This window comes from Glycine soja, chromosome 10, assembly GCF_004193775.1.
Source record: "Glycine soja cultivar W05 chromosome 10, ASM419377v2, whole genome shotgun sequence".
In the NCBI taxonomy this organism is placed as follows: Eukaryota; Viridiplantae; Streptophyta; class Magnoliopsida; order Fabales; family Fabaceae; genus Glycine; species Glycine soja.
This window is the reverse complement of record NC_041011.1, coordinates 7,568,981-7,581,220: the sequence shown is the minus strand read 5'-3', so window position 1 is coordinate 7,581,220 and position 12,240 is coordinate 7,568,981.

Here is a 12,240-nt window from a genome sequence, read left to right as displayed (position 1 = left end):
CATTCTAGATTTAAAATTCCTATACCAATTTTTGAAGACTCAACATGTAATATCCATCAAGGCACCGAATTAGCAGAATTACTGAACCAGACAAGTCTAATAATTTGGGATGAAGTAGCAATGGCCCACAAATTTTGTTTTGAAGCGCTTGATCAAAGTTTAAGAGATATTATCACAAATAAATCAAACTCAAATCAAATATTTGGAGGCAAAGTTATAGTATTTGGTGGAGATTTTTGTCAAATACTACCAGTCATCCCAAGAGGAACCCGCTCAGACATTGTAATGCAGGCAATCAATTCATCCTATCTATGGGATTCATATGAAATATTGACCTTGACAAAAAACATGCGGTTACACAGCAATCTAGAATCAGTTGATGAACAAGAAACTGCCACATTTGCTAAATGGATTCTAGACATTGGAGATGGAATTATAGATGATGAAAATGATGGTTATGCTACAATTCAAGTTCCTGCTCATCAACTCATTACTCAATATGATGATCCAATCAGTGCTATAGTGAAATCAACATTCCCAGACTTAGATCAGCACCACAATAATCCTGAATTCTTTAAATCCAAGGCAATACTAGCTTCAACAAATGAAACAGTAGAACAAATCAATCATTACGTGCTATCCTTCATTCCAGGTAATTATATCATTACTTATTTAATTGACACTTGCTCAATAAAAATATAATCACTGAAATTGTAATTTTGCAAATCATAGGTGACCACATGGAATATCTAAGCTCTTATTCGGTTGATAAATCAGAAACCAATGAAGATTTGTATTTCCAATCAATTACTACTGAATTCCTTAATTCATTGAACACATCCGGTTTGCCAACTCATTCTATCAAACTTAAAATTGGAAGTCCTATAATGCTGTTAAGGAACCTCGACCAAAATCAAGGGTCTATGTAACGGTACTAGATTAGTGGTAACAAAGATGGCAAAACATGTAATTGCAGCTGAAATTATCTCAGGTAAAAACATTGCCTCGCTGTTTATATTCCAAGAATGTCAATGTCCCCTTCACAATCACCCTGGCCGTTTAAACTATTAAGAAGACAATTTCCGATTATGCTATCTCATGCAATGACAATTAACAAGTCACAGGGACAATCACTATCCATGGTTGGACTTTATTTTGCCGAACCGGTATTCACTCATGGCCAATTATATGTTGCATATTCAAGGGTCAACTCAGCAAAAGGATTAAAAATTCTGATTCATGATGATGAGTAGAAAAGCATGAATTCCACTACCAATGTAGTATACAAAGAAGTGTTCAGAAACATTAAAGTTAAATTTCAGTTGTTTAATATCAGGTTCAATTCTATTGTCATGCTTTTTCAAACAGTCCTATTCTTCAATAATCAATTGTTCAATATTATATTATCACTGCATTATATATTTAAGTTATTACAATCTTCAATACAACTCAATTGATATTAAATATTGAGAATTGACTATCAGTTTCAATTCTTTTCTGATGCTTTCTGAAACAGTGCTACTCTTTTGTGATCACTTCTTACAGACAATTCCATTGATTTTAAATACTAAGAATCCACCAACAATAACAACAACCAATCTATAATTTTTTAAATAACAATGACAATTCCATTCATATAACCACTTTGACATAGACACACAGTGAGAAAAATACATACATATATATATATATACACACACACAAACACACGTGGTTTTATTAATACCAAAATATGCTAGATCAGTTAAACACCTTATCTTTTAAATCACATTATAAGTTAAAAAACTAAGGATAAATAAAGCTGACTAAGTAGCAGTAGTAGTAGTCAGTGGAGTACAATCCCTGAACCACACAAGGTACTAAAAAAAAATGTTTCATGGTCTTTTTTGCTATTTCAAATATTGTTATTATATGTATTATTCTAATTTATGCAGGTTCAGACTCTAATTTTATGACTCCCTTCGAGGATTGTCAATCTCCAACTAATCAGCCTGTAATCAACATTGAAGGTAATGACTATAATTCTGATTTCCAGTTTCAGATGCTACTGTACATGCTCTTAAATTAATATTCAAAATTCTTATCATGATATTGTACTATGATATTGAACATTTCAGGATTCTGATCTTGGTGATCAACTCATCCAATGTAGATATTGTAATGCACAAATGTGGTATGATGAAAGAATATCAAAAAATAAGAATTGTCATAATCCAAGGTCAGTTTATGTTGTGGAGATGAGAAAGTTGAATTGTCATTATTACAAAATCTACCCCAATATCTCCAACAACTTCTATTTCATGATGATACCATTGATAGTAAAAATTATCAACATAACTTACGAGCATACACATGATGTTTGCCTTTACTTCTGCTGAAATTAAGCTAGATAAACAATTAATAATTCAAAAGGACCTCCTACAATCAGAATACAGGGGCAACCATGCCATAGAATAGGCAGTCTATTACCAATGCCTGGGAAAAACCCAATTTGCACAGCTATATATCTTTGACACAGAAAATGAAGTGCAAAATAGAATTAATGTCATGAGGTAGAAGTTCTTTTATTTATGTCAGTGAGAAAATTATTCATTCACTTACAATAGTTTGTGTAGTTATGAATATTTTAAATATTGTTTTTTCAGTCAATATTCCGGAATTCAGAAGTCATATTGTTTCAGCTTTAAGTCACATGCTCGATCAACACAATTCATGCTAAAAGTTTTAGAATGGCCAGAGATAGATTGGCAGGTGATCAACCCAAAATATCAAATTGCAACTCATAGCTGCTCGGGAAAAGATGGTCGTGCATATAATATGCCTAATGTTCCGGAAATTGTTGCACTTATTATTGGGCGATTTTCATCCAGGCTCAAAAAGATATATTATTGTTGAAACTCAAAATGGAGAATTACAAAGAATCCATGAACTTCACCCTAGCTATCTACCACTACAGTATCCTCTACTCTTTTCTTATGGAGAAACGGATATAGAGCTGACATACTTCACCGTTCTACTTCATCCAGCAAAAAAAGAAAGCGAAACCGTCTGACAATGAGAGAGTGGTTTGCTTATAGATTTCAGTCTAGGTCAAATGAAGCACAGACTTTATTGCATTCTCGAAAATATTTCAACAATTCATTGTTGAAGGTTATACAATGGTGGAATCTGAAAGACTTAGCTATATCAGAAACAACCAAAAGAAGCTTAGAGTTGATAAGTATTCTAGCTACAAACTTCATTGGATACTAGAATGGCTAAAGGCTTAACCAAGGGAAAAAGAGTCATCTTACCCTCAACGTTTGTTGGGAGCTCACGTTATATGGATCAACTTTACTTTGATGGTATGGCAATATGCAGTCATGTTGGTTTTCCAAATCTTTTGATTACTCTAACCTGTAATCCAAATTGGCCTGAAATTCGTAGATTACTTTCACCTTTGAATCTCAAACCAACAGGACAGCCATATATTGTATCACGAATTTTCAGATTAAAATATGAACACATGCTGTCAGACTAACAAATGTCAATTAATAGGAAAAGTGGTTGCATGTAAGTTGACATCATTTTATACTTAAATACAAAATAACTTGTCATTTGGCCATTTTTCTTTGTTGTATAACGCAAATATTAATGGCTAAAATATTACAATTTAACCAACATTTTTACAGATATGAAATACAAAATTATACTTATCATCATAAACATTATCTTTTGTAAATCACAGATATGCATACTATAGAGTTTAGTTGACCGTCATTTTTATACTTAAATTAAATACAAATATAAGTGGTCATTTGGGCATTTTTCTTTGTTCTATAACGTAGATATTAATGGCTAAAATATTACAATTTAACAACACTTTAACAGATATGAAATACAGAATTATACTTACCATCGTACTTTATCTTTTGTGGATCACAAATATGCATACTATAGAGTTTCAAAAGCGAGGACTCTCTCACGTGCATTTATTACTATTTTCTACATCCAGACAATAAATATCCATCTTCAACTGACATTGATCAGATAATATCAGCAGAAATACTTTTCATCAAATGACCCATAACTCTACAGATTGGTGGAGAACCATATGATACATGGCCCATGCGGAATTTTACAACCCCAACTCTCCATGTATGAAAGAAGGCAAATGTAGTTGTTCTTATCCTAAACAATTCTCAGCTCAGACTCTTTTGGATTCAAACGTTATCCAGTCTATCGTAGAAGAAACAATGGTCATTCAATTTCAAAGAATGGTGTTATCATTGATAACAGATATGTAGTACCTTACATCCAAAATTACTGAAAAAATATCAGGCACATATAAATATTGAATGGTGTAATCAAAGTACTTCAATCAAATATTTATTTAAATACATAAACAAAGGCTATGACAGGGTGACTACTGTTATGCTTTCTGATAGCAATAACGCAACTCAAAATGTAAATATTCAAAATGATGAACTTAAAGAATATCTAGATTGCAGTAATTTCATCTTAACCTGTATAATTTATTTCTGACTATTAATTTTTACTAACCAACCTATATAACAGATACATTTCTCCTTGTGAAGCTGCTTGGAGAATATTTGCTTTTCCAATCCACGGCAGAAAGCCTGTTGTGAAAGATTGTATTTTCATCTTCCAGATCAACACATCATTCTTTATGAAGATCATGATGATATAGATGATTGTACTATCGAAACCAACTATTTCAGATTCAAATTCTAGCTTGGATGAACACTAATAAAGATTTGATGAGGCCAGGAATCTAACTTATTCACAATTTGTGTCAAAGTTTGTTATATAATAAAAGAAACAGATCATGGCAACCCAGAAAAAAAAGGATATATTCATTAGAAGACTCATATAGGTACCACCAACCACAGAAGAATTGTTTATTTAAGAATGATGCTTGCAGCTGCAAAGGACCTACTTCATTTGAGGATATCAGGACTGTTGCGAATATCCAATATCCAACATATAGAGAAGCATGCTTTGCAATGGGCTTTCTACAAGATGACAGAGAATATGTTGAGGCAATCAAAGAGGCTAAGGACTGGGGCACAACTAATTATCTAAGGAAATTGTTTGTATTAATTCTATTAACGGGTGCCATGAGCAAACTTGAAGAAGTTTGGAATCAATGTTGGCATTGACTAGCTGATGACATTGCATATCAATATACTAAATCAACAATCAACTCAGGTAGGCTGTGACTGTTTTTATGTTCCACAGCAATGGTCAGAATCATTCACTAACAACTTGATTTTTATGTCACAGCTGACCATGACCGGTTGCCGGATTCCTTTAACACCCAAAAAGCGGTGTCATCTGATGAAGTTGATGATGAGTTAGGGAGCTCGCCCAGCCCAACTATCGTCTAACAAATTTAGCTTATTCCAGATTCTTATTTTGTGTTTCCACGGTGCTATTAAAATATGTCATATTGAACAGGCAATTATGTAGTTTTCGTTATCACTGCATTTGACAATTCCCTTGGCATTTTTTTCCAGCATGCTGATGCTTTGAACATTTGAAAACCGGTTTTTTTGGATTCATGCTTTTAGACGTTGTAAATTAAGATTTGTCCATATTATGTGTTCCTGCTGTAGTATTGCAAGTTTTCTTATATTAAATATGGCACTAAAAACAATTGATTTCCCCAGTATTCACTGTTTGGTTGTCCTCGATACAATTGAACTGTTGTTTATCATACCTTTGATGGTCTATATGGTTCTAACAAATTAATGGAGGAGTTAGCCTAAATAAAAAAAATGGTGAAGGAGATAAATTGATGCTCAAATAACATCAAATATTAAAAACAACCAAGGAGGAAAATTTATAGCTACATTGGCGATCATGTTGATACTCGATATTCTCACGTTCTTAATCTGTTTCTTGGTTAACTGCTTAATGAATTCCATTCCCATCTGAATTGCGTGAAAATAACAACAAAAAAACCAGATGAGAAAAAATAGAATGCAAAGGATTGTGTTAAATTTTTAGTTTCAGTTTCCTTCTCAATGGAGGTGCTCTTAAATAATAAAGTTTCTATCTTGACATATATTTCCTCATTGGAATGTGTTTGCCATGAATGTTATCACTCCATTTTTTTTAGCTATCACTGCTTTGCTAACATCATGTGTTCGATATTTCAATTGCAATTTTTCAGTTCATTGATGGCTTACGCAACTATAATCTTGATTTTAACTACAGCAAAGTAGAACTATATAAAATAGGTCTAATCTATGGCCAAGAGAAATCAAAGAAAAATTGTGATGTGCCGGACAAGGTTACATAATGCCAAATAAAAGATGTAAAATAGAAATTTCATATTTCAAGTTGAACACATGAGCTAATAGATTTGAGTGTACAAATTAAACAAATTTGTTTAGTGAATGCAAAATTCATCAATATATATACAATGTCTTCCATTGCAAGCTTAGTAGCAGTTACAGAAGTCAATATTTCCGCCAATGACTATGATCATTTCTACCTTACCTATTTTTGATTATGGCCTTGGTTTGTATGTCTAGATTGACACCAGAGTCCTAAATAGACAATATCTTTCATTGCAAGCTTAGCAACAGTCCCAAAACCCAATTTTTCTCGAAACCAAGTGTCATGATTTCTATATTACCAATTTTACTAGCTGTTAATGTTGCATCATAGTTTTGCTATGTCATCTAGCTTTGGTCTCATCTCTTTACCTTACAATTCAGTCAATTCTATCATTACCCTTTTTCAATATACAGAATTAGCAACATGCAAACATATCTAATCCAGGAAATTCCACCACTAATAGTCAGCCTATAATCCATAACCAATGAAATGCCTCATCTCCGATTTATTCCATCTTCTAATTTTATTGTAGTTTCTGCAGATTTAAAATAAGCATTTGGTTCTTCGTTTGAACATAAATCTATTGTTTAGTTTATAATTCACTCAATTCTGCCTTTAGTCATTTTCAACATGCAGAACTATCAACATGCAAAGAGATCTGATTCTGCAAAAGCCAGGATCAACAGAAAACGTATTATGCAGCAGAAGCGACATGGTCATGCTCAGTCATCTTCACAACCAATAGTTAACTGCACTTCAGAATATAATAGTGAGACATCTCATATAGCATGTTCTGCAAGGAATCAATTTACTTAGCTGCCTTAATCACATTTTCTTTTGTTTTTTCTCTATTTTTTAGTGATTGCGTCTGATTCATCAAAAGTGAAAGATTCTGAATCCACACAAGGTACTGGAAAAAAAAATGTTTCATGCTCTTTTTTGCTATGGTTCAAACATTGTTATTATATGTATTTCTAATTTATGTCACCACTAATAGTCAGCCTATAATCAAGAACCAATGAAATGCTTCATGTTCGATTTTTTCCATCTTCTAATTTTATTGTAGTTTCTGCAGATTTAAAACAAGCATTTGGATCTTTGTTTGAATGTAAATCTATTGTTTAGTTTACAATTAACTCAATTCTTCCTTTAGTCATTTTCAACATGCAGAACTATCAACATGCAAAGAGATGTGATTCTGCAAAAGCCAGGATCAATAGAAAACGTATTATGCAGCAGAAGCGACATGCTCATGCTCAATCATCTTCACCACCAACAGTTAATTGCACTTCAGAATATAATAGTGAGACATCTGATATAGCATGTTCTGCAAGAAATAAATTTACTTAGCTGCCTTAATCACATTTTCTTTCGTTTCCTCTCTATTTTTTAGTGATTGTTTCTGATTCATCAGAAAGTGAAAATTCTGAATCCACACAAGGTACTAAAAAAAAATGTTTCATGGTCTTTTTTGCTATTTCAAATATTGTTATTATATGTATTTCTAATTTATGCAGGTTCAGACTCTAATTTTATGACTCCCTTCGAGGATTGTCAATCTCCAACTAATCAGCCTGTAATCAACATTGAAGGTAATGACTATAATTCTGATTTCCAGTTTCAGATGCTACTGTACATGCTCTTAAATTAATATTCAAAATTCTTATCATGATATTGTACTATGATATTGAACAATTTCAGGATATTCTGATCTTGGTGATCAACTCATCCAATGTAGATATTGTAATGCACAAATGTGGTATGATGAAAGAATATCAAAAAATAAGAATTGTCATAATCCAAGGTTCAGTTTATGTTGTGGAGATGGAAAGTTGAATTGTCATTATTACAAAATCTACCCCAATATCTCCAACAACTTCTATTTCATGATGATACCATTGATAGTAAAAATTATCAACATAACTTACGAGCATACAACATGATGTTTGCCTTTACTTCTGCTGAAATTAAGCTAGATAAAACAATTAATAATTCAAAAGGACCTCCTACAATCAGAATACAGGGGCAACCATGCCATAGAATAGGCAGTCTATTACCAATGCCTGGGAAAAAACCCAAATTTGCACAGCTATATATCTTTGACACAGAAAATGAAGTGCAAAATAGAATTAATGTCATGAGGTAGAAGTTCTTTTATTTATGTCAGTGAGAAAATTATTCATTCACTTACAATAGTTTGTGTAGTTATGAATATTTTTAAATATTGTTTTTTCAGTCAATATTCCGGAATTCAGAGTCATATTGTTTCAGCTTTAAGTCACATGCTCGATCAACACAATTCTCATGCTAAAAGTTTTAGAATGGCCAGAGATAGATTGGCAGGTGATCAACCCAATAATATCAAATTGCAACTCATAGCTGCTCGGGGAAAAGATGGTCGTGCATATAATATGCCTAATGTTCCGGAAATTGTTGCACTTATTATTGGCGATTTTCATCCAGGCTCAAAAAGATATATTATTGTTGAAACTCAAAATGGAGAATTACAAAGAATCCATGAACTTCACCCTAGCTATCTACCACTACAGTATCCTCTACTCTTTCCTTATGGAGAAACGGATATAGAGCTGACATACTTCACCGTTCTACTTCATCCAGCAAAAAAAGAAAGCGAAACCGTCTGACAATGAGAGAGTGGTTTGCTTATAGATTTCAGTCTAGGTCAAATGAAGCACAGACTTTATTGCATTCTCGAAAATTATTTCAACAATTCATTGTTGAAGGTTATACAATGGTGGAATCTGAAAGACTTAGCTATATCAGAAACAACCAAAAGAAGCTTAGAGTTGATAAGTATTCTAGCTTACAAACTTCATTGGATACTAGAATGGCTAAAGGCTTAACCAAGGGAAAAAGAGTCATCTTACCCTCAACGTTTGTTGGGAGCTCACGTTATATGGATCAACTTTACTTTGATGGTATGGCAATATGCAGTCATGTTGGTTTTCCAAATCTTTTGATTACTCTAACCTGTAATCCAAATTGGCCTGAAATTCGTAGATTACTTTCACCTTTGAATCTCAAACCAACAGACAGGCCATATATTGTATCACGAATTTTCAGATTAAAATATGAACACATGCTGTCAGACTTAACAAATGGTCAATTAATAGGAAAAGTGGTTGCATGTAAGTTGACCATCATTTTTATACTTAAATACAAATATAACTTGGTCATTTGGCCATTTTTCTTTGTTGTATAACGCAAATATTAATGGCTAAAATATTACAATTTAACCAACATTTTTACAGATATGAAATACAAAATTATACTTATCATCATAACATTATCTTTTGTAAATCACAGATATGCATACTATAGAGTTTAGTTGACCGTCATTTTTATACTTAAATTAAATACAAATATAAGTTGGTCATTTGGGCATTTTTCTTTGTTCTATAACGTAGATATTAATGGCTAAAATATTACAATTTAACCAACACTTTAACAGATATGAAATACAGAATTATACTTACCATCGTAACTTTATCTTTTGTGGATCACAAATATGCATACTATAGAGTTTCAAAAGCGAGGACTCTCTCACGTGCATTTATTACTATTTCTACATCCAGACAATAAATATCCATCTTCAACTGACATTGATCAGATAATATCAGCAGAAATACTTTTCCATCAAGATGACCCATAACTCTACAGATTGGTGGAGAACCATATGATACATGGCCCATGCGGAATTTTACAACCCAACTCTCCATGTATGAAAGAAGGCAAATGTAGTTGTTCTTATCCTAAACAATTTCAGCCTCAGACTCTTTTGGATTCAAACGGTTATCCAGTCTATCGTAGAAGAAACAATGGTCATTCAATTTCAAAGAATGGTGTTATCATTGATAACAGATATGTAGTACCTTACAATCCAAAATTACTGAAAAAATATCAGGCACATATAAATATTGAATGGTGTAATCAAAGTACTTCAATCAAATATTTATTTAAATACATAAACAAAGGCTATGACAGGGTGACTACTGTTATGCTTTCTGATAGCAATAACGCAACTCAAAATGTAAATATTCAAAATGATGAACTTAAAGAATATCTAGATTGCAGGTAATTTCATCTTAACCTGTATAATTTATTTTCTGACTATTATTTTTACTAACCAACCTATATAACAGATACATTTCTCCTTGTGAAGCTGCTTGGAGAATATTTGCTTTTCCAATCCACGGCAGAAAGCCTGTTGTTGAAAGATTGTATTTTCATCTTCCAGATCAACACATCATTCTTTATGAAGATCATGATGATATAGATGATGTACTATCGAAACCAACTATTTCAGATTCAAAATTCCTAGCTTGGATGAACACTAATAAAGATTTTGATGAGGCCAGGAATCTAACTTATTCACAATTTGTGTCAAAGTTTGTATATAATAAAAGAAACAGATCATGGCAACCCAGAAAAAAAAGGATATATCATTAGAAGACTCATATAGGTACCACCAACCACAGAAGAATTGTTTTATTTAAGAATGATGCTTGGCAGCTGCAAAGGACCTACTTCATTTGAGGATATCAGGACTGTTGCGAATATCCAATATCCAACATATAGAGAAGCATGCTTTGCAATGGGCTTTCTACAAGATGACAGAGAATATGTTGAGGCAATCAAAGAGGCTAAGGACTGGGGCACAACTAATTATCTAAGGAAATTGTTTGTATTAATTCTATTAACGGGTGCCATGAGCAAACTTGAAGAAGTTTGGAATCAATGTTGGCATTGACTAGCTGATGACATTGCATATCAATATACTAAATCAACAATCAACTCAGGTAGGCTGTGACTGTTTTTATGTTCCACAGCAATGGTCAGAATCATTCACTAACAACTTGATTTTTATTTTTTATTCACTAACAACTTGCTTTTTTTCTTTTAGAAGTAATGATGATACTCTTAGAAATTTGACATTGATTGAAATTGAACAACTATTGCACATAAACCAAAGATCACTAAAAGACTATCCTACAATGCCATATCCTCAGGATATCAATCTCACATCCTACCTACAAAACAACTTGGTGTTATCAGAACTTGACTACAACCATGATGCAACGAGATCAGAATTTGAGCATCTTTTTGCATCCATGACAGGCAATCTACCTATTCATATATTATAAATTCTATTAATGACAGTTAACATCTTACAAAAAATGCTCATTGCGAATTATAAATTGTATTGATGATGTTAATATTCTATTAATAACAGGCAATCTACCCTCACTTAATTCTTTCCATCAATAACTAAATTAATCTTCATTTCAATATAACATTAGCTTACCTATCAATGCAGATGAACAAAAAACAATTTATCACAGAATTATCCAAGTTGTCAACAACAATGAAGGTGGAATGTTTTTCCTATACGAATTTGGAGGCATAGGAAAAACATTCATATGGAGAACATTAGCAAGTTCATTGAGAGCAGAGAATCAAATTGTGATTATTGTTGCTTCTAGCGGAATAACCTCTCTATTAGTACCAGGAGGCAGAACTGCACATTCTAGATTTAAAATTCCTATACCAATTTTTGAAGACTCAACATGTAATATCCATCAAGGCACCGAATTAGCAGAATTACTGAACCAGACAAGTCTAATAATTTGGGATGAAGTAGCAATGGCCCACAAATTTTGTTTTGAAGCGCTTGATCAAAGTTTAAGAGATATTATCACAAATAAATCAAACTCAAATCAAATATTTGGAGGCAAAGTTATAGTATTTGGTGGAGATTTTTGTCAAATACTACCAGTCATCCCAAGAGGAACCCGCTCAGACATTGTAAATGCAGCAATCAATTCATCCTATCTATGGGATTCATATGAAATATTGACCTTGACAAAAAAC